General features: G+C 42.7%; 1 protein-coding gene across 1 annotated transcript in view; it reads right to left on the reverse strand.

The window, feature by feature from the left end:
• Wasf2 (WASP family member 2) overlaps positions 1-20,212 on the reverse strand; it is a 65,088-nt gene extending 44,876 nt beyond the window's left edge. Inside the window, exon 1 of the mRNA XM_021643907.2 lies at positions 20,031-20,212. The gene's annotated coding sequence lies outside the window, so the exon portion shown is untranslated. The remainder of the gene's footprint in view (positions 1-20,030) is intronic.
• Between the last annotated feature and the right edge of the window lie 416 nt (positions 20,213-20,628).

Raw genomic sequence — 20,628 nt, forward strand, 5'->3', positions numbered from 1 at the left:
GGCCAGTCTAGTCTACAAAGTGACTCCAGAACAGCCAAAGCTATACAGAAAAACCCTGTCTAAAACCAACCAAACAAACAAACAAAACAACCTCCTTAAGGTAAACACCTAGGAATAAAATGCCAAGGTGTAAATGCAGTGTGTTGCACATGCTAGGCGGGTATTCTAACACTGAGCTACATCTCCAGCCACCACATTCCTGTTTATAAGGCTCTAGACTCCTTGCCAGCTTTGCTTTGTTTTGTTTTTGTTTTCCAAGATAGGGTTTCTCTGTGCAGTCCTGGCTGTCCTGGAACTCACGCTATAGAGCAGGCTGGCATCAAACTTAGAGATCCACCTGCCTGCTGGGATTAGAGGCACATGCCACTATGCCCAAGTTTTTGGTAACAATTTTTATTTTTAATTTTAGCTAATATGATGAACCAACATTACCATGGTTTTAATCTGCACCTTCCTAGTAACTAAAGCGGCTTGATATCCCCAATTTTTTTCAATAAATGACTTACTTCTTAATTTTCCCAAAATGCTGAGATCAACCAAGCACCTCTGAACACATGTAAAGTTATGAAAAGTAACACTGTGGCAGCAGCTGCCTCCCAATAATTAACCAGAAGACTGGTCTCTCTCAACAATAGAAAACTATATGACCATGTCTAAGCCCTACTGAAACTCAACCAACTGGAAATGTTTATCTGTGGTGGGGCCAGGTATTAAAGAATTTAAACAGAAACAGAGAACGCTCACTATCATTAGGCATATATGTGGCATGTGCTGTGTAAAGAAGGTCATCCTCCACTACATATATACACACTTAGAGAACAGCCTGCACAATACTAGACCCTGTCTCAAAATACCAAAAACAGCCGATCATGGTGACACGTCTTTAATCCCAATTCGGGAGGCAAGGCCAGCCTCTTCTACATATAGAGTTCCAGGCCAGCCAGGTCACTGTCTAATAAAGGCCTTTCTTAAAAAAAAAAAAAAACACACACACACACACACAAGGGGCTGGAGAGATGGCTCAGGTTAAAAGCACTAGCTACTCTTCCAGAGGTCATGAGTTCAATTCCCAGCAACCACATGGTGGCTCACAACCATCTATAATGAAATCTGGTGCCCTCTTCCAGCAGGCAGGTGTACAGACAGACAGAACATTGTATAAATAATAAATAAACGAACAAACAAACACAAAACATAAAACACAAAACCTGAGCCTGACGAGATGGCTCAGCAGTTAACAGCAGATATTTCCCTTGTGAGGACCCAGGTTGGTTCCCAGCACCCACATGGCGGCTCACAACCATCTGTAACTCCAAGTTGAGAGAAATGGATATCCTCCTCTGGCTTCCTCAGGTACTGGATGCACATGCATACAGGAAAATGCCCATACGTGTTTAATATTTTTTAATTCAGTGTACTTTATACTAGAGTAATTCTGAAAGCTTGTTTTGTAATTGACCAAAAAATTACTATTTCTGTCTTAGTGAGGGCCAACATCTGATAGGACTCAACTTCAGCAAAGTACTACTGCAAATAACTGTGATTAAAAGAAAGGCAATGCAAATTCAATGACATGTCAATGAGCCAGCACACACACCCTGCATTCCAGACTGCTATAATCCTTTTTAACAAACAGTAACACAGCCTCAGGACCATACAATAAGGTTATTTCCAAATAGCCATGAAAAGTTGACAACAGTACTAATTCTCTGCCAACCTAGTAATACAGATGACTTTCCTAGCTCCATTCCTTGTAGAAATCGTGTTAATAAAGATGTTTTGGGATTTATGGTTTAAATGCCAATATTTTAAAAAACAGGACAAGTGTTACAAAAATTCCTGCTGGTATTTTTCAGAGTTGGAGGAAATAGAGTTTGACAAAGAGTATTTCCCAAGTGGTCTGGTAGGCAGCAAACGAATTAACAATATCGAGAAAAGAAAATATGAAATGTATCAGGTGAAGACTTGACTTCTATTGGCAGGAGAAAAAAGCATCTGCACTGTATTATCAAGAATCTACAGCAAACACAATTCAATTATAATTAAAAATCTTCATGCCTTGTTGCATATGTTAAAACTAAACTTTGCCAACAGGTATCCTTTTAAGGTATTAATTCACCTTGGTTTATATCAATGCTTCCAGTAGGATTACTAATAGTATTCTCTTTGTGTTTGTTTGTTTGTTTGTTTGTTTGTTTCCCTGTGTGGCCCTGGCCATTCTGAAACTCACCTGGCTGGCCTGGTCTCTCTTGCTGTCTTTAAAAAATTTGTTCTAGCTCTGGGCATTCCTTTAACCCCAGCATATGGCGGATCACAACCATCTGTAACTCCACTTCCAGGAGTTCCAGCACCCTTCTGGCCTTCATGAACACCAGGTACACAGGCATGCAAAATGCCCATACACATATAATACAATTCTTAAATTAAAAAAAAAAAAAAAAAAAAAGGTCCAGAGAGGTCAAGTGCTTTTACTCTGGCCCATAGTCAACAGGCATTGCAGCCTGGCCTCTCTTGTGCCTGCACACCCAAGACTGCCTAAGTGAGGCCTAGGGCGATGCTGCTGCACAGCTTCGGGAAGGTTTCTCCAAGTTCCTACTACTCAGCTAAGTCTTCAGGTTACTTTTAGGTGCAACTGTGATGGGCTAAAACCACCCGAAGTTTGATTTTCAGATGTTCTTCCTCTACTTGGAAAAGTGTCTTCCTGAACTCCTCTAAATCTTACAGGCAGCAGTTTATTAGTATAGACTATACACGTTTGAAACGGGACAAATTCCAATCTGAGCTAAAGTTCACTTCTGCACTCTAATAACGAAAAGTCTATAAAAACACTAAATGACGGGCTGGAGAGATGGCTCAGAGGTTAAGAACACTAGCTGTTCTTCCGAAGGTCCTGAGTTCAATTCCCAGCAACCACATGGTGGTTCAGAACCATCTATAGTAAGATCTGGTGTGCAGGTAGAATGTTGTATAAATAATAAATAAATCTAAAAAAAAAAAAAAGAAAACACTAAATGTTTGTAGGAAAAAAAATGGTTAATGAGCTGTTGTTAAGCACTGCAAGAGTCTGATTTACATAAATTAATGTGTTTATCATTCTCAGCTATCCATTAAGCCAAATACAAGACCCTAACCTTCACCATTATTAGCCTAGTTTCTCTTACCATACATACAAAGGAACATACAACACTCCCAATCAGCCCAAATTATTAAGATTTGGTGGTACCTCAAATGATGACCTGTCTTGCTGATTGCTAGAGTAGAAGAAACTGAACTGTAGTTACATCATTTGTTCTAGAAAGTAGGTATGGAGAGGAAATGGCAATGGCACAGAGCTAAGAGGCAGAGGTCCAGACGTACAAGGCCTAACATGGCGCCACACCCGTGTGATCTTGAATAAAGCACTGAATTTCACTGGCCTTCAACTGCCCTGACTGACAACACAGAAGCCAGTAGAATGTTCTCCATACATGATATGACTAAAAGAATTCAGTTTCGGTAGGAAATGTACAAGATGAATCTGGATCATCTAGAAAGCAATGAATAGTACCAAAGACTACTGCAATTAATTCAGAAAGAACCAGCAGTCAACTTGGAGAGCCTCTCATAGGTCCAAGACATGGGATCCACATGAAGAGAGAGAAATGACTCCTGAGAGCTATCCTGACCTCCACATGCATGCTGTCACAGCATCATACAATTAATCAATCAGTGTACATTGACACACACAGACACAAAAGCAGAAGTGAAACTGTTGTTTGCTGTATAGCTCTGCAGATGTAACTCACGGTGTCAGACATGCCAGCCAAGTATTCTGCTACTGCTGAGCCAGACCTCAGCAAAGTAAGGTAGTTTGTTTTTGTTTTCATTTGGGGGGACTTTTTATTTTTATTGTTGCAAAGTTAAGACTCAAACTCTTATCTACTGAAAACAGCAATATTTTTTTAAATTAGAAAATAAAAATGTTTTGAGATAGGCTGGGGACATGGCTCAGTGGTTAAGAGCACAGACTGCTCTTCCAGAGAACCCAGGTTCAATTCCCAGCACCCTTTTTTCTCAGCACTCTGAGAGGCAGAGGGAGGAGAATCTCTGAGTTTGAGGCCAGCCTGGTCTACAAAGTGAGTCCAGGTCAGCCAAGGCTACACAGAGAAACCCTGTCTCGAAAAACAAAACAAAACAAGAAAACAATTCCCAGCATCCACACGGTGGCTCACAACTGTCTCTAACTCCACTTCCAAGGGTCCTAACACCTGCACAGACATACATGCTGGCAAAATACCAGTGCACACAAAAATAAAAATAAATGTTTAGAAATGTTTGATATAATGCCTTCTATAAAGATGTGTAAACAAATGGTCCTGAAGGACCAAGTAAAACTGAACTATCACAATTCACTTTTTTTTTTTTTAATTAAGGGGCTAGAGAGATGGCTTGGTGAGGAAAGTGCTTACTGTGCAAGAATGAGGACCAGAGTTCAGGTTCCCTGCACCTACATAAAATGCTGGGTGTGGCAGGAGAGATCTATAATAACCCCGGCCCTATCTCAAAAGGTGAGCTGGAGAGTGACAGAAAAAGACACTATGGTATCAATATCTGGCCTGTACACATGTTTGAAGCTATACACACATGTATATGCCACATATATATACTATTACCTAAAATCTGGCCTGTTGATTGCAAATTTATAATCCCAGTGTATGCGTGATGGAAACAGGAGGGTCAGGAATTCAAGACTGGCTTCAGTTAACAAGCAAGTTCAAGACCAGCCTAGGCTAGATGAGGGACTATCTCAACACCTCCCCCATCACAAACATGCAAGCACACACATCTAAGCTAGGAGGGCTGGTATGTGTCTATAACTCTAGTTCATAGGAGGCAGACATAGGTGAATCACTACAAGTTTGAGGCCAGCCTTGTATCCATAGCAACAGGGTAATTAAAAAACCAAAAACTAGGGGCTTGAGAGATGCTCAGGGGTTAAGAGTACATATTAATTTTCCAGAAAACCAGGATTTGGTCCCCAGCACTCACAGAAAGCAGCTCACAAGCTCTCCTAACTCCAGTTACAGTGTATCCAACACCGTCTTCTGGCCTCCTCAGCACCGGCACACACTCAGGCATGCATACATACACATAAATAAAAATAAATCTATAAAAAAAAAAAATAAAGCCTCCAGGTAGTGATGGTATACGCCTTTAATCCCAGCACTTGAGAGGCACAGACTTGAGTTCAAGACCAATCTGGTCTACAGAGCAAGTTCCAGGATAGCCAAAGCTACACGGTAAAACCCTGTCTTGGAGGAGACAGCATGGTGGCACATGCCTTCAATCTCAGCATTCAGGAGGCAGAGGCATATGGATCTCTGTGAGTTCAAGACCTTCTTGGTCTGCTCAGAAAGTTTGGCATGACGGCATGCATTCAACCCCAGCACTTAAAAAGTACAGGCAGGAAATGCGGAATTCAAGACTGAGTTGTATAAGATCTTGTCTCAAAAACCAGAGGAATGGAGAGATGGTAGTTAAAATGTGAACTGAGCTGGGCACAGTGTCACACACCTGTAATCCCTGCACTCAGGGAGGCAGAAGCAGGCAGATCTCTGTGAGTTCGAGGCCAGTGGTTTTACAAAGGGAGGCCAGGACAGCCAGGGCTACACCCAGAAACCCTCTCTAGATGGGGGTTGGGGGTAGACTGTTCTTGCAGAGGCACAAAGTTCAGTTCCCAACACCCACATCAGGCAGCTCACAACCATTTATTTGTAACTCCACCTCCAAGGGTGTTCAATGCCTCTTGCCTCCATGGGCATCATGCACATATCACCACACATACAAAATTAAAAAACAAGAAATCTATAAACTATTGAATCTATAGTTTGGAATCTACAGTACTAGAGAGAAGTATAAAGGTCCAAGTTTGGATGTGTCCAAACTGTGGGAAATAGCCTCCCTGTAGATAAAAATAAGGTAATGTAATTATGGAAAAATAGTTTAAATTATAATTATCAGAAGATGAACTCTAGAGCTAGCTCTGAACACAGGAAGGGGTTTTAAGTCCCTCATCTCTACCCTGAATATAGCTACAAAAAGCCAGAAAAACGCTGGATGTTATTACAGAAGCCTAGGAAACACAGGACACATTTTTCTTCTTTGTACAAACCACAGTGTGTCTGTACCTAGAATAGAATGTGCAGTTGTCGCCACACAGAAAAGGGAAAATAGAAACTGTCTAGAAAGACAACTGAAAAGAACAAAGGACGGAGATGCTTGTGTACAAAGCAGAATTTTTTAAAAATACAGACGCACCTACAAGAGACTTTAATATGAAACGAAGTGGTAAAATGGAAGATATTTCTGCATCAAATCTTAAACATTATGAAACAGAAGTCAGATGGATGTGGTAGTGTGCCTGTAATCCCAGCACTCAGAGAGGCAGAGGCAGGCAAATCTCTGAGTTTGAGGCCAGCCTAGTCTACAAAGCCAGTTCAGGACAAAAAGGCTACACAGAGAAACCCTGTCTCCAAAAATAAAATACAAACAAAAAAACAAAAACAAGGGGTTAGAGAGATGGCTTAGCAGTTAAGAGCACTGTCTGCTCTTTCAGAGGTCCTGAGTTCAATTCCCAGCAACCACATGGTGGCTAAAAACCACCTACACTGGAGTCTGATGCCCTCTTCTGGCCTGCAGGTGTACATGTAGATAAAGCACTCATATACATAAAATGAATAAATAAAATCTTAAAAGAAAAAAAGAGATCAGGAAACAATGTTTTTTTCTTTGTCATCATTGCTATGTAAGCCCAGAACCTACCAAGGTCTTACTATATATCCCAGGCTGGCCTTGAATCCACAATCCTCTGGCTTTAGGCTTCTGAATACTGGAATTAGTAGGATACAAGCATGTACCACCATGCTGGTCATGCAGAATTTTAAAATTTTGTTCTTATAAATTTCAGGCATATAACCGTATGGCATCCAATTTTTCTTAAACTCTTTTCTTTTCCTTCTCTTCCTCCCTTTCTCCCTCACTATTTCTTTCTGTATGTCTGAAGCAGGATGTCATCCGTGCAGTCTAAGTTAGCCTTGAGCTTACTATGTAGCCAAGGATAGCCTGGAACTTCTGGTTCTGTCTCTACCTCCTAAGTGCCTGGTTGTTTTTTGTTTGTGTTGAGCCTTGGCTGGCCTAGAACTCACTATATAGCAGGCTGGCCTCAAATGCTGGAATTAAAGGCTTGAGCCACCACATCCAGCTAAGTGCCTGGCTTTGATACTTTTCTGTGATAATCTGAAGGACTGCTATGAGAAGAGAAAATGTCTAATATAATGTTTTTGTATTCAGTAGCTATTGCTTTTACTAGACCCAATAAGAAGTAGCAGTTTACTTCCCAATCCAGAATTTAAAATAATCAAAATCACCGCTGAAGTGGGGATTGTAGAATATAAGAAAAATAAAATTCAAAAGTGGCATAAATTCATAGGTAACATTTCCAAAGAAACTCCTATGAGAAATATGGATTTTAGGCAACAAAGCCTTAATTTTTGAAATTGGCATTTTCATGTCTTCCTCAGAAAGCCCTACAGCAGTGGTTCTCAACCTGTGGTTGAAAGACCCTTCCTCAGGGATCTCATAAGACCATCGGAAAACACAGATATTTACATTATGATTCATAACAGTAGCAAAATATCAGTTATGAAGTAGCAGTGAAAATAATTTTATGGTTGGGGGTCACCACATGAGGAACTATATTAAAGACAACAGCATTAGGAAGGCTGAGGACCACTGTCCTACAGTAAGCTTCAAATAGAATCTTCCTTTTCACTGAAACGGTGCCAAAGAAAAATAAGAACCTTCTGCCACACCCCCAACCCTCACCCCAAAGTCAGAGCCAAAGCAAAGACAATAAATGCAAAGAAGATATTACTGAAAGTCACTGAACATCACCCACTTCTGGTAGCCCAAGACAATGTGGCTCCAAAAAGCGTCAGAAGAGCACACTCAGGAAGAAAAGCTTGACAGTTCACCATCACCAAGTCTACTCTGACCACACAGTCGGCCAGAAGCAGACAGCAGATGTGTGCTCCTAGATGTCAAGGTCAACAAGCACCAGACCAAGGAGGCTGAAAAGAACTGAATGTCACTCAAGTATCCAAGATCAACACCCTGTCGGGAAGAAGGTGCAGTCGGTGAGTTCCTGACTACAGTGCTTTGGGTTTTGCCAGCAAAACTCGGATTGTCTAAATTACTAACCCTAACTCTACTTTCTGTATCATTTGAAAAAACAAACAAACAAACAAACAAACAGTGGGGCTGGAGAGATGGCTCAGCAGTTGACAGCACAGTCCACTCTTCCAGAGGTCCTGAGTTCAATTCCCAGCAACCATAGGATAGCTCACAACTACCTACACTGGGATCTGATGCCCTCTTCTGCATTCAGGTGTACATGCAGATGGAGCACTCCTACACAAAATAATAAATCTAAAAAAACAAAAACAGAAAACAAAAACCTGAGTCCAGGTGGTGGTGGTGCTTGCTTTTTATTTCAGCACTTAGGAAACAGAGGCAGGGGGATTTCTGTGAGTTTAAGGCTAGCCTGGTCTACAGGGCAAGATTCAAAACATCCAGGGCTATTAAACAGAGAAACCCTGTCTCAAAAAACCAAAACAAACAAACAGAAAAGTATCTAGGCTAGATAGATGATGAGCCTGACCAAATATGCCATTCCTTGATTTATGGTAACAACTGTTACCAATCACTGAGCACTGGACTAAGGAGGAGCATAATTTAATCCTCCAAATATTTCTCTAAAATATATCCTGCATTTTACAAATGAGGACACAGGCTAAGAAAAGCCGCAAGAAATTACATACAAATCTAAGTAAACTTTTTGGGGGGACTGTGGAAGAGATCTCATTCTATAGCCCAGGCTGGCCTTGAACTCATAACAATCTTCCTACCCATGTGTCCCAAGTTTCCGACTGAGCATGACATACCACACCTGGCTCAATATTTATGTTCTTTATGCTGTTGCTGTTTTACATTTTGTTTTTTGAGGTAGACATCTGTAACCCGGCTGACCTCAAGCTCATTCCAAAGACCAAGCTGGCCTCAAACTCAGGGATCCACCTGTGTTAGGATTAAAGATGTGCACCACCATGCCTGGCTTCAGAATTAATTTACTTATATTTCATGTGCATTGGTGTTTTGTGTGAGGGTGTTGGATCCCCTAGAGCAGGAGTGAGCAGACAGTTGTGAGCTGCCATGTGGGTGCTGAGAATTGAACTCAGGTCCTCTGGAAGAACAGCCAGTGCTCTTAACCACTGAGCCCTCTCTCCAGCCCACAGAATTTAAATTCTTAACCAGACAGCAATACTATCATCTGGCAACACTGAATTATAAAAGTGAGGTGGGTAGTTCTAGGGTATGGTGTACACCTGCAGTTCAAACACTTGGCTGGAGGATCAGGAATGCAAGGAAATCTTGCTACACCGAGCATAAGGTCAGGCTGGGCTGCATAAAACTCTGTCTCAGACACTAAAAACCAAGAGCCAGCACAGTGGGACACTACTTTAATCCCAACAGAGCCAGACAAATCTCTTGAGTTTAAGGCCAGCTTAGTCTATATAGTAAGACTCTGTCTCAAAAAAAAAAATTAATAATAATAATCCAAATGATGATGATAATAGATAAATAAATACATCAACTGGGAGCCAGGCATGGTGGAACATGCTAATAATCTTAGCTGCTGAGGATGATGAGGTAGGAAAATGAGGATTCAAGGCCACCCTAAGCTACACATTGATTTCTAGGGCAGCACAAGGCAACCTAGCAAAACAAAACAAAACAAAAACCATATTAGGTGAGCTCATTCCTGTATTAGAAGACAGAGACGGGAGGATCAAAAATTCAGGTCATCCTCAGCTATGTAGTGAGTTCTAAGCCAGCCTGGGTTTCATGAGACCCAATCTCCAAAAAGAAAATGGAGAGGCACGTTTTAGTCTCAAGTTTGCTCTTCATGAGTAGAATGACTTTTTTAAAAGTTTATCTCTGAACTGATGTATTCATAAAATATAAAAGGTAGCTACTAACAAGTTTATCTCAAATGCTGAGGACTGACCATAACAGAACATATCACGAGCTCAGTGTACTGTAAATTATCACCATGAACCTGAGAGAGTGTTCAAGCTAGAGAGGAACAAAGCTGGTCGTCTACTTACCAAAATCTACTTTTGATTTTAGGAATCTACAGTTTCCATTATGAACGGAAAAAAATACTAACAAGTATGACCCAAGATCTTCTACACAGGTAACCAATTTCTCAAGATCTGTTTTGAAGCCAAACCTGACAGTATAGGCCTCAATCCCAACTCCCTGGAAAGCTGAGGCAGAACTGCAAGTTCAAGGTCCATCTGAGCTACAGAGGGAGTTTGAAGCCAGCCTAGGATACTTAGTAAGACTCTGGCTCAAAATAAAAAAGCAAAAAGAAGGCTGGGGAAGTAGTCAGGAGTGAAGCTCTAGGTCAATAGCAGTACCACAAAATGAGGAAGAGAAGGTGGAGGAGAAGAAAGAAGAAAAGGAGGAAGAGGAGGAGGAAACTCTTTTGAGAAAGGGTCTTTGATGCTTGCTAGAACAATGGCATCATAGGGAGAGAAGTAATTCTAAATACTTGAGAGCAAAAGAATTGTTCTTGTTATTCGATTGTGTCAACTACAGAGTTCAAATTAGTGTAAGTTTTATGAGATATATGCATGTAATAAACAGGTATGCATACACTCAAATTGAAATTAAAATGAACCATAACTCTCTCTGAAAAAAGGCGCCTATATCCTAAAAATAAGAACCTTAATTTCATTCAGCTGGAATTAATCTTACAACTAAGAGAGTACACTTCAGGTTTTCCTACATTTTATGAGAAGGAAAACCAGAGCTTGAAAGCAAATATCATAAGCAAAGCTTAATAGCCTTGCCCATCAGTCTCAACCTGTTTATTTTTAGGTATCTAGAAACCATGATGAGCAAATTTGCTCTAAGATACATCCATATCTGAACAGCATCCCCTCTGTATAATCCTTGTTTCTATTCTTCTCTTTTCTAATTCAATTCTGTTTGGTTTCTAAGTTAAGAAGTGTGTTTCATTTGCATAAATGGTAACTATTCTGAGATACTATTCATGACTATACATTTGAATTCTCTAGAGTACCATTCATAACTTCAAATGAAACAGAAAAAAAAAAAAAAACAACATTGATTCAACCTTAATGGTGACTAAGATGTGAGTGACGCTAATGTTATACTACCGTGAAGCAAGGAGTCCAATCTCCAGCTCCAGGACAGCTATGGAAACGGCCCAACGCAAAATCATTATCCTGATTAAAACATCATAGTTTTGGGGTGATTTTTTTGTTGTTCAATTTTGTGGGGTTTTTATTTTATTCACACATGCCTCTATGTTTCTAAGTGTAAGACACCAGAAGAAGGGATCAGATTCTCCAAAGCTAGAGACAGTAAGGCCCAGTTGTGGGTGACAGGGATGGAACTGGAGTCCTCTAGAAGAGCAATAAGCACTCTTAACGTCCAAGCCAGACCTCCAGTCCTTGGACTGCACAGTGCTTGAACACAAACATTGTAGAGGACAATGTCTGCTGCAAGTTGTGCAAAATAAACACACCTAAGTTCTTGCTATGTTGGCAAACATGTCCGACCTTAGTTTTCCAGAAACGCGCAGCTTTCAGTGTATTATCTCCCAAGTGCAGTCTAACTGGCACCATCAGGGGAAAATGTGACTCTACCAAGCACAACAAACCTGAGTTCTATCCCCAGAACCTACATAGAAGAGATCAGACTCCTGCAAGTTGTCCTGTGGCCTCCATGTGCACTACAGCACACACATGCCCACACCACAAAAATAAAAATGTAAAAGACAATATTGCTTGAAAATGTTTTATGTGTGTATTTACTTGGAGACAGGGTCTCACTATGTAACCCTGGCTGGCTTGGAACTCAGAGATCTGCCTGCTTTTGCTTCCCACGTGCTGACATTGAAGACATGTACCACCATGTCCAGATTGTTTTTCTTTAAAAAATTATTCTTAAAAATTGGGTTTAGGGCTGCAGAGATGGCTCAGATGTTAAGAGCACTGGCTGCTCTTCCAAAGATCCTGAATTCAATTCCCAGCAACCACATGATGGCGCACAACCATCTATCGTGAGATCTGGTGCCCTCCTCTGGAGGGCAGGTGTACATGCAGGCAGAATGCTGTATACATAATAAATAAATAAATAAAAAATTTAAGTTAAAAAACGTAACTGAAACTGTGTTTAATCAGAAGCGATGGTGCATGCCTATAATCCCAGCACTCAGGGAGGCAGAGGCTGGCAGATCGATTGAGTCCAAGACAGCCAAGGCTACACAGAGAAACCCTGTCTCGGAAAAAAACAAAACAAACAAACAAAACAAAACAAAACTGGGTTTAGAGCTACACATGGTGTTGTACACTTTTACTCTCAGAACTCAGGAGGCAGAAGCAGGCAGATCTCTGCGAGTTCCAGGCCAGCCTGGTCTATAAAGAGAATCCAGGACAGCCAGGACTACACTGAGAAAAAAAACAAAAAATATAACCTGAAAACTAAATAAATAAATTTTATATAACTATAAACAAATATACATGATATATATAAAATTATATATATAAATGAATTATATAAAAACAAGTGTTTAAAAAAAACACATATACATAAGATAATAAATATGTTTGTTATAAATATCTGTGTATATATGTGTACATATTTTTTTTGAGGGTTGGAGTAATGGCTCAGCAGTTAAAAGCACTTGTTGCTCTCGTAGAGGACCTAGAACCCAAATGGTAGCTCACAATTATCTGTAACTCCACATCTGAGGATCTGATACTCTCTTCTGACCTCCATGGTCACTAGCATACAATTACTATAGTCAAAACACATAAACAGGGGCTAGAGAGATGGCTCAGCGGTTAGGATCACTGGCTGCTCTTTAGGAGGACCCAGGTTCAATTCCCAGCAACCACATGGCAGCTCACAACTATCTGTAACTCCAAGATCTGACACCCTCACACAGACACACATACAGGCAAAACATCAACGCACATAAAATAAAAGTAAATGAATTATATAAAAACAAGTGTTTAAAAAAAACACATATACATAAGATAATAAATCTTTTTTTTTTGAGGTTTTTGGTTTTTTTGGGCGTTGTTTTTTTGTTTGTTTGTTTTGTTGAGACTGTTTTTTGTTTCTCTGTGTAGCCTTGGCTGATTTGGAATTCACTCTGTAGTCCAGGCTGGCCTCAAACTAATAGAGATCTGCCTGCCTCTGCTTCCTAAGCACTGAAATTAAAAGGCATGCACCAGGACTGCCTGGCTATGTGGTGGTTAGTTTCAATTGCAGAATCACCTCAGAAGAAAATGTCAAGGAAAGACTGTCTAGGGGGCATGGAGAGATGGCTCAGAGGTTAAGAATACTCCAAAGGTCCTAAGTTCAATTCCCAGCACCACAGGGTGGTTCATAACCATCTATAGTGAGATCTGGTACCCTCTTCTGGCGTGCAGGCAGAACACTGTCTAAACAGGAAAGACATGTCTAGGATGACCTGTGGGCATGTCTGTAAGGAATTGTTCTGACTGCATTAACTGAAGTGGAAAGACTCAGCCTACTGTGGATGGCAACATGGCCCTGGCTTTGCGACCTGTCCTGTGCAAGAAAGAGAAAATGAACTAAGCAATGGAAGCATGAATGCATTCATTCCCTCCGTTCTGCCTGGGGAAGTGGCTAGCTGCTTCAGACTCCTGCCTCACTAGATTAAGAGCTGGAATTGTGAGCCAAACGTAAAACCTTTCTCCCCTCAGTCACTTTCTGTCAGGCTATTCCATTACAGCAGCAGAAATGAAGCATGTTCAGTCAGAGACTGAACTGGGTCCTCAGGTATGATAGGAAGAGCCTTTACCCAGGAAGGCCCTCTACCTGTTTTTTAGAGTTATAAAGTATCTAAGCAGGGACAGCAAAAATAGATCTTAGCCAGAAAGCTCAAACTTCAGTTAAAAAGAATCATTTGTTTTTAAGATTTATTTACTATTTATACAACATTCTGCCTGCACACCAGATCTTACTATAGATGGTTATGAGCCACCATATGGTTGCTAGGAATTGAACTCAGGACCTTTGGAAGAACTGTGAGTGTTCTTAACCTCTGAGCCATCTCTCCAGCCTGAAGAATCAAGTTTTTAAAAACCCAATTCTGGTTGATCTTTAGGCCTGAAGCTTTCTGAGTCTTTCATTCATAAAAATAATAGTGTCCTAGCTCTTTACTCTATCTAATCTTAATCAGTGATAAGAAATTGAATTTACATAGATCTGCATAAATAATTCAGCTATCTGTACTGCTCCAATATATTTTAACTTGATAAAATAAAATCTGAACAGAATAAAAAGAATGTGGCCATTTTAAAGTTGTCAGTTCCTGATTTCCCTCGATTTCTTTTCTCATCCAGAGACAGGGGTCTATAACCAGAGAGAAGGAACAGAAGCCAAGCATCCATCTCAGGATGTCTGCACTCACTTCCTTCTATAGGCCGCCAAGCTAGCCTGCTAACTCAGTGGTTTTCTTTCAGCTGGGACAAACTGGCTCTCTAGCGTTGCTGTAACAATGTCTGGGTGTCACACTGCGGGGGAGGGGATGTCACACCACTACTGGCACCTGGTAGGGTACAAACAGGAGACTGTTTAAATTTCTAATCTGACCATGAAATGGAATTAAGAGAAACCCACTCAAAGGAAGTTAGAGAAGCCAGACCCGGTGGTGCAGGATGTCAAGAGGCTGAGGCAGAAGGATCAAGAATTCAAGACTGGCCTGGGCTACATAGTGAGGCCCTATCACATAAACAAAACCACAAAAAAAGAATAAAACAGGAGGATGTAAATGAACAAATAAATAAATTAAAGAAGAAAGAATAAATCAAAGTAATTAGCTTGTTTTTAGTAGTTAGCACTTACTAAACTTATATGCTATACACTGACCATACAAAAGTGAACAACAAAGTTGGGCAATGGTGGCCTTTAAACCCAGCCCTTGAGAGGCAGAGGGAGAGGCAGGCAGATCTCTATGGGTCTGAGGACAACCTGGTCTACATAGTGAGTTCCAAGACAGTCAACATAGATACATACTGAGACTCGGTCTCAAAGAAAAAAAAAAAGGCTGGGAATGTGGCTCTGTGGTATGGCTCTTGCCTTGCCTAGCTTGTATGAGGTCCTGAGTTCAACTTCCATTAAAAAAACAACCTGGCATGGTAGCTCAAGCCTTTAATCACAGCACTCAGGATCCAGAAGCAGGCGGATGGATATCTATGAGTTTGAGGCCAGTCTGGTCTACAAAGTGAGTTAAGGACATCCAGGGCTACACAGAGAAACCCTGTCTTGAAAAACCAAAAAGAAAGAGAAAGAGAGAGAATAGCATTAAATCCTGTTCTTAAGAAGCACACAGTAAGCCAGCCATAGTGAGTTCAGGACAGCTAAGGCTACACAGAGAAACCTGTCTCAAAAAACAAAACAAAACAAAAAAAGCCCCCTCCCCCAAAGCATGAAGAAGGCCAGGTGTGATGGTGCATGTCTTTGATCCCAGTACTTGGGAGGCAGATGCTGTAAATTCTGAGTTCCAGAATAGTCAGTGCTATAGAAAAACTCAATCTTGTATCTTGGGGAAAAAAAGAAGCAGCAGGAGCAGCAGCACACAGTCAGAGAACACAGTTTCGTACCTTATCTGACTTTGGGGGGGGGAGGCTAATAATTTTTTAAAAATAATATAATTACATCATCTCCCCCTTCCTTTCCTCTCTCCAAACTCTTCAAACACCTTCTGTGGCATGCACGCACACACACCACAATAAATAGGAGATAAACAACTCTTAACCTGGCTCTGTACTGACATCAGCATTCCTACTTAATAAGCATATTTTTCATGGAAAATCCTCATATGACCAGTTTGAAGCTCTGCTCTTTAGGAATTACAGACATAAAAGAAATATATAACATGGGTTACCTGACTTGAATTTTTGTGTTGCTGTTTGTTTTCCAGACAAGATCTCACTATGTAGCCCTAGCTGTCCTGGAACTATGTGGACCAGATTGGCCTCGAACTCAGAGATCCTTCTGCCTCTGCCTCCTAAGTGCTGGGATTAAAAGCATGAGCCACTGAGTCTGGTGGACCTGTAGAATCTACTCAGAATCGCAAGCATATCTTAGAATGCAGCATGCTAGCTCACTGTCTTATAATTATTGTCAACAGTATCGGCACTTCATGAACTGAAAGACACCGGGAGTCTGGGTAAGAATCATTTCTATTCCCTAGTCCAACCCGCAACTATTCCACTCGCAACTTCCAATCCACCACTCCACACCCTCTCTACATCCCAGTGAAAGTCTTCCTACCAGACACTACGGAGCCATTCAAACAGGGGGATGAACTGAAGTCTTCCAACACAGTGGTTCCATTGTCTTCTGAGGAACAAAAGTCTTAAAACCTATGTTGCCCTGGGTATTCTTAAGAAGAGAAGAAGGCATCTTTCATTGTCGAACAACGAACTTCATTCTATAGGAGAGGTAGCTCAGAAAAGCTAAGAGAGCAAACAGTGTCACTGAGGATGTCGCTTAACTGATCGAGGCCTTGCCTGGCATGCACTGAGGTCCTGGGTTCAATCCCCAGCACCACCAACACTGGAGACAGTGGCACAAGCCTCTAGACCCAGACCTTGGGAGCGGAGGTGGAAGGATCAAGCAAGGCTGAGGGCTAGAGAATAACTCAGCAATTAGGAGCACTCACTGGATGTTCCTCTAGGGGACCGGGTTCAGCTCCCAGCACCGACGTGGCGGCTCCCAGCTGTCTGTAGCTTCAGGGAATGCACAGCACCAGGCATGCGCATGGTGCACACACATATGCATGAGGGCGAAACACCCACACACGAAAGAGTTCAAAGTCATCCTCAGCTACACACCCAATTCCAGGCAAGTCTGTGCTACAAGAGACTTTGTCTCAATACACCAGGAAAAAGAAAAATTTGACCCAAATTCTATTTACTAGTGATTATCCCATATTACACTAAGCACCTCCCCTAAAGAAAAAAAGAAACCAACAAACAAAAACAGCTCTAAAACAGCTTTTTGCAAGCACAAATCCTTCTCTGAGTGTACAGAAAAGGTACCATTTCTCTCAATAGCTATACAAAATAAAAAGAGCAAAGAACCTATAAACTATTATCTATAAAAGAGGGGGCAGAGAGGGCTGGTGATGCAACTCAGCTGCAAAGTGCGTCTGCTTGGCAGACACAATGGGGTTCCATTAGCAACACCACAAATAAAGAAAAAGTGGAGGGGGTCATTTTACCTTTTCAAAACAAGCACAGAGAAAGTACTAAAAGATATATTTTGGTACCTAAAACGCCCATCAACGTCACAGAAAAAAAGCTTTCTAAATAACACTATTTTTCAGATACTGAAATCAACTTTGCTGTACAACATTTGCTGTGTGAGTATCTTTTTTGCATGTCCGCATGTGCCGTGTGCATGTTGGCTGTCTGAGATCAGAAGAGGGAATCAGATCCTCGGGAAGTGGAGCCACACATACTCATACACAGATATATACATATACAGACAATTAAAAATAAAATATAAAAGAAGACTTAAGGGAGCCGGGCATGGTGACACACACTTGTAATCCCAGCACTCAAGTAGGCAGAGGCAGGCAGATCTCTGTGAGTTTGAGGCCAGCCTCAAAGCAAGTCCATGACAGCCAAGGCTACACAGAGAAACCCAGTCTTGAAGAAAAATTTAAAAAAAGACTTAAGATGACTCTGCAGTTAAGAGTACTTGTTGCTCTCACAGAGGACCCAAGTTACTAACACCCATTTGGTGATTCATAGCCATTAAAAAAAAAAGTTAAATGTCAAAACCCAAGTGGGGCATGGTAATACCCCATATCTGTGATCCAACATTTGGGAGTCTGGCAAAGAAAGACAGTGCAGTCAAAGTAAGCCTGAGTTACACAGGAAGACCCAGACTCAACAAAAATAAACAAAAAAATTAATGCAACATTAAAAAGAAAATAATTAACAACATAGATACAAAATGTCCAAAGACATCACATGTTTCAAGTGATGGTGGCTTTGCATCCTCTAATAGCAAAGTCAGATTAGGTTAAAAGCCAGAGCTAAAGACAGTTAAAATTTAGACAAAGACTGGAAGGTATGGTGGGAAAAATGAACCCACAGCGATAACTCGATAAAATGTTCCTTAAACACTTATCTTAGAGGATTTAAGACTTAAAGTTACTTCGTTCTGGATTCTAGACTCTACAAGACCATTCTCAGAGACCAGCCAATTCAATGGCCTGTCTCTGGGCAAGCCTCCCACACGGCCCAGGACAGTCCTTAAAGCTCTCTGACAGGAAGCAGGGTTTGGAAGTTCTTTCCTTCCTTCCTCCTTTAGCTGCTGCTTTTCTGGTTTTAGAATTTCAAACAAAGAAAATACATATTGGCTCCACAGCTAAGAAACGCCCTCTTTCTCAGCAACTTCCTCCTCCAGTTTTCCTCCCCACCACTGACATATGAGAACAATGCCCGCAGCTGGACCCACTATTTTGATTAAGCCAAAGCTCTCGAGCTTTAGAAAACTTAAGGCCTATGGTACCCAATCACCTCCTACTCAAAGTCCACTGTCTTCACTCATCTAAAAGATAAGCAGAGCACAAAGAAAGAAATGCTACACTTAAGCACAGGCAGGCTATGGGGACTTTCACCCCAGGGAACCCAAAGAAATTTAAACTGACAAATGGGCAGTGTCTCCCTCCCAATAAAACGGAAGCCTCCTTACAGAGGCGAGAAAGACTGAGACGGCACCACCGTGACACAAAACTCGAGCCTATACCCCAGAAGCCTGTGAACTTTCTTCCGCAGGACACCTGCGTGGGGCCCAAACTGAATTCTCTGCTGTTCTGACACACTTCGAACTGACTTTTAACACTTAGAAATGGCCCTTTCGAGGTCACAGAGTAAGAAAAGGGTGAGCTCAACACCCAGCCTGTCCCCACACTAGAAGTGAGCTCAGATCTCTGGGCTAGAATCCTCCCTCCAAGTCTGACAGAGCAAACTCTTTAAGAGAGCCGTGACTTACCCCTACCCCGGGTGCTTCCCAGAGAAAAGCCCCGCAATTGGTAAGCGCCGCACGTTACCGTGCTACCCCGAGCAAGCTAACTTCTCTAAAACTTGGCTTCCTCGCCCGTAAACTTGCAAGAAGAGCTGGAAAAAAACTAAACAAGACCGTAGAGCCGAGGTTTGGCGCACAGTAGGACGACCGTTAACATTCTTCTCGGCTTTCTTCCTCTTCGGTGCTGGGCTTACTCGGCAACAGTAACCCCAAAGGCTCCAAGGATTTCCTCATCATCTCTGAACCATGGTATAAAACTTCCTCATCCCAAAGGACCAAGGGACCTGGCCCTATCCGGTCACGACCTGGGCAGCACCCATGCTTTGGCACACCTGGCCCCGAGAGCCAACCCTCCGCTCTCCCCAGCTCATCCTGTGCACACGTGCACACTTACACGGAGACCTAACACCCCCCAAGGAGTAGGCCAGGGACCTCGGGGAGCACCTCAATGACTTCACGGCCCGAGTACGGAAACTGAGGCTCGGCCTGGCCAAGAACTTGTCCAAGAGCTCGGGAAACTGCTGGGACCCAATTCACGTACTCCTGCGAGGCCTTTTCACAAAGGGTAAACTGAGGCCCAACCAAAGACGGAAGTGACTTGTGAGTTCGAGGGCAGGGCCACGGGTCGTCACACTTTCGCCGACCCCTCCAAGTCTGCGAAGGGGGCTCCGGCTCACCCCCGCCCCGAGGGGTGACAGCGCGCGAGCCGTGGCGGCGGCGGCCGGAGCAGACACGGCTCTGCCCCGGACTCCGCAGGGCCGGCCGGGCCGGGGCTCCCGCCCCGCAGCCGGGCGCGCCCGGGGGGACTTGTTGCTCACCTGACCTCGCGCGGTCGCCCTCAGCGACATGAAGGGCTGCCCAGCGCGGCCTGTGTCCCCGCGGAGTGCGCCCCGGCCCACCGCTCCGAGGACCGCTACCCGGCCGGACGCCCCCCTCAGCGCGCAACGCCCCCAGCCGCACTCCACCGGCCTGCATCCGCCATTACGTGATTTCCCCGCCCCGGGACGCAGCCACACCCCGCCGAGCGTCCTGATTGGCTCCCTGCCGCACCCGCCCTGGGCTCCCCGCTATCCCATTGGTCCCGATCCCATGCCAGTTAAGTAAGTACGCAAAAGACGTATTCAAAGGCAGTGTCCCGGGAACTCCACCCGAGCGACTTCCGCAATCGGAGTAAACAGAGGCGAGGCCAAACCAAGTGGGGTGGAGGTGGGAGTAAGGGTAAATCGAGGCCCGAGGTCGAGGAGAAAAAGATCAGCTAAAAAAGTAAGAGACTTCATCTAACGCGTATTCAAAGGCGAGTTATTTTTGTTAGAGTCCAGAGAGCCAGTACTTTAGTGTGCGTGAGGGACGGGCCGGGCCTGTGAACTTTCTGTGGACACCCCTCAAGTTGCAGATAGTTTCGTCCCTTCACGCCTT

Source organism: Meriones unguiculatus, chromosome 3 (assembly GCF_030254825.1).
Source record: "Meriones unguiculatus strain TT.TT164.6M chromosome 3, Bangor_MerUng_6.1, whole genome shotgun sequence".
Classification (NCBI taxonomy): domain Eukaryota; kingdom Metazoa; phylum Chordata; class Mammalia; order Rodentia; family Muridae; genus Meriones; species Meriones unguiculatus.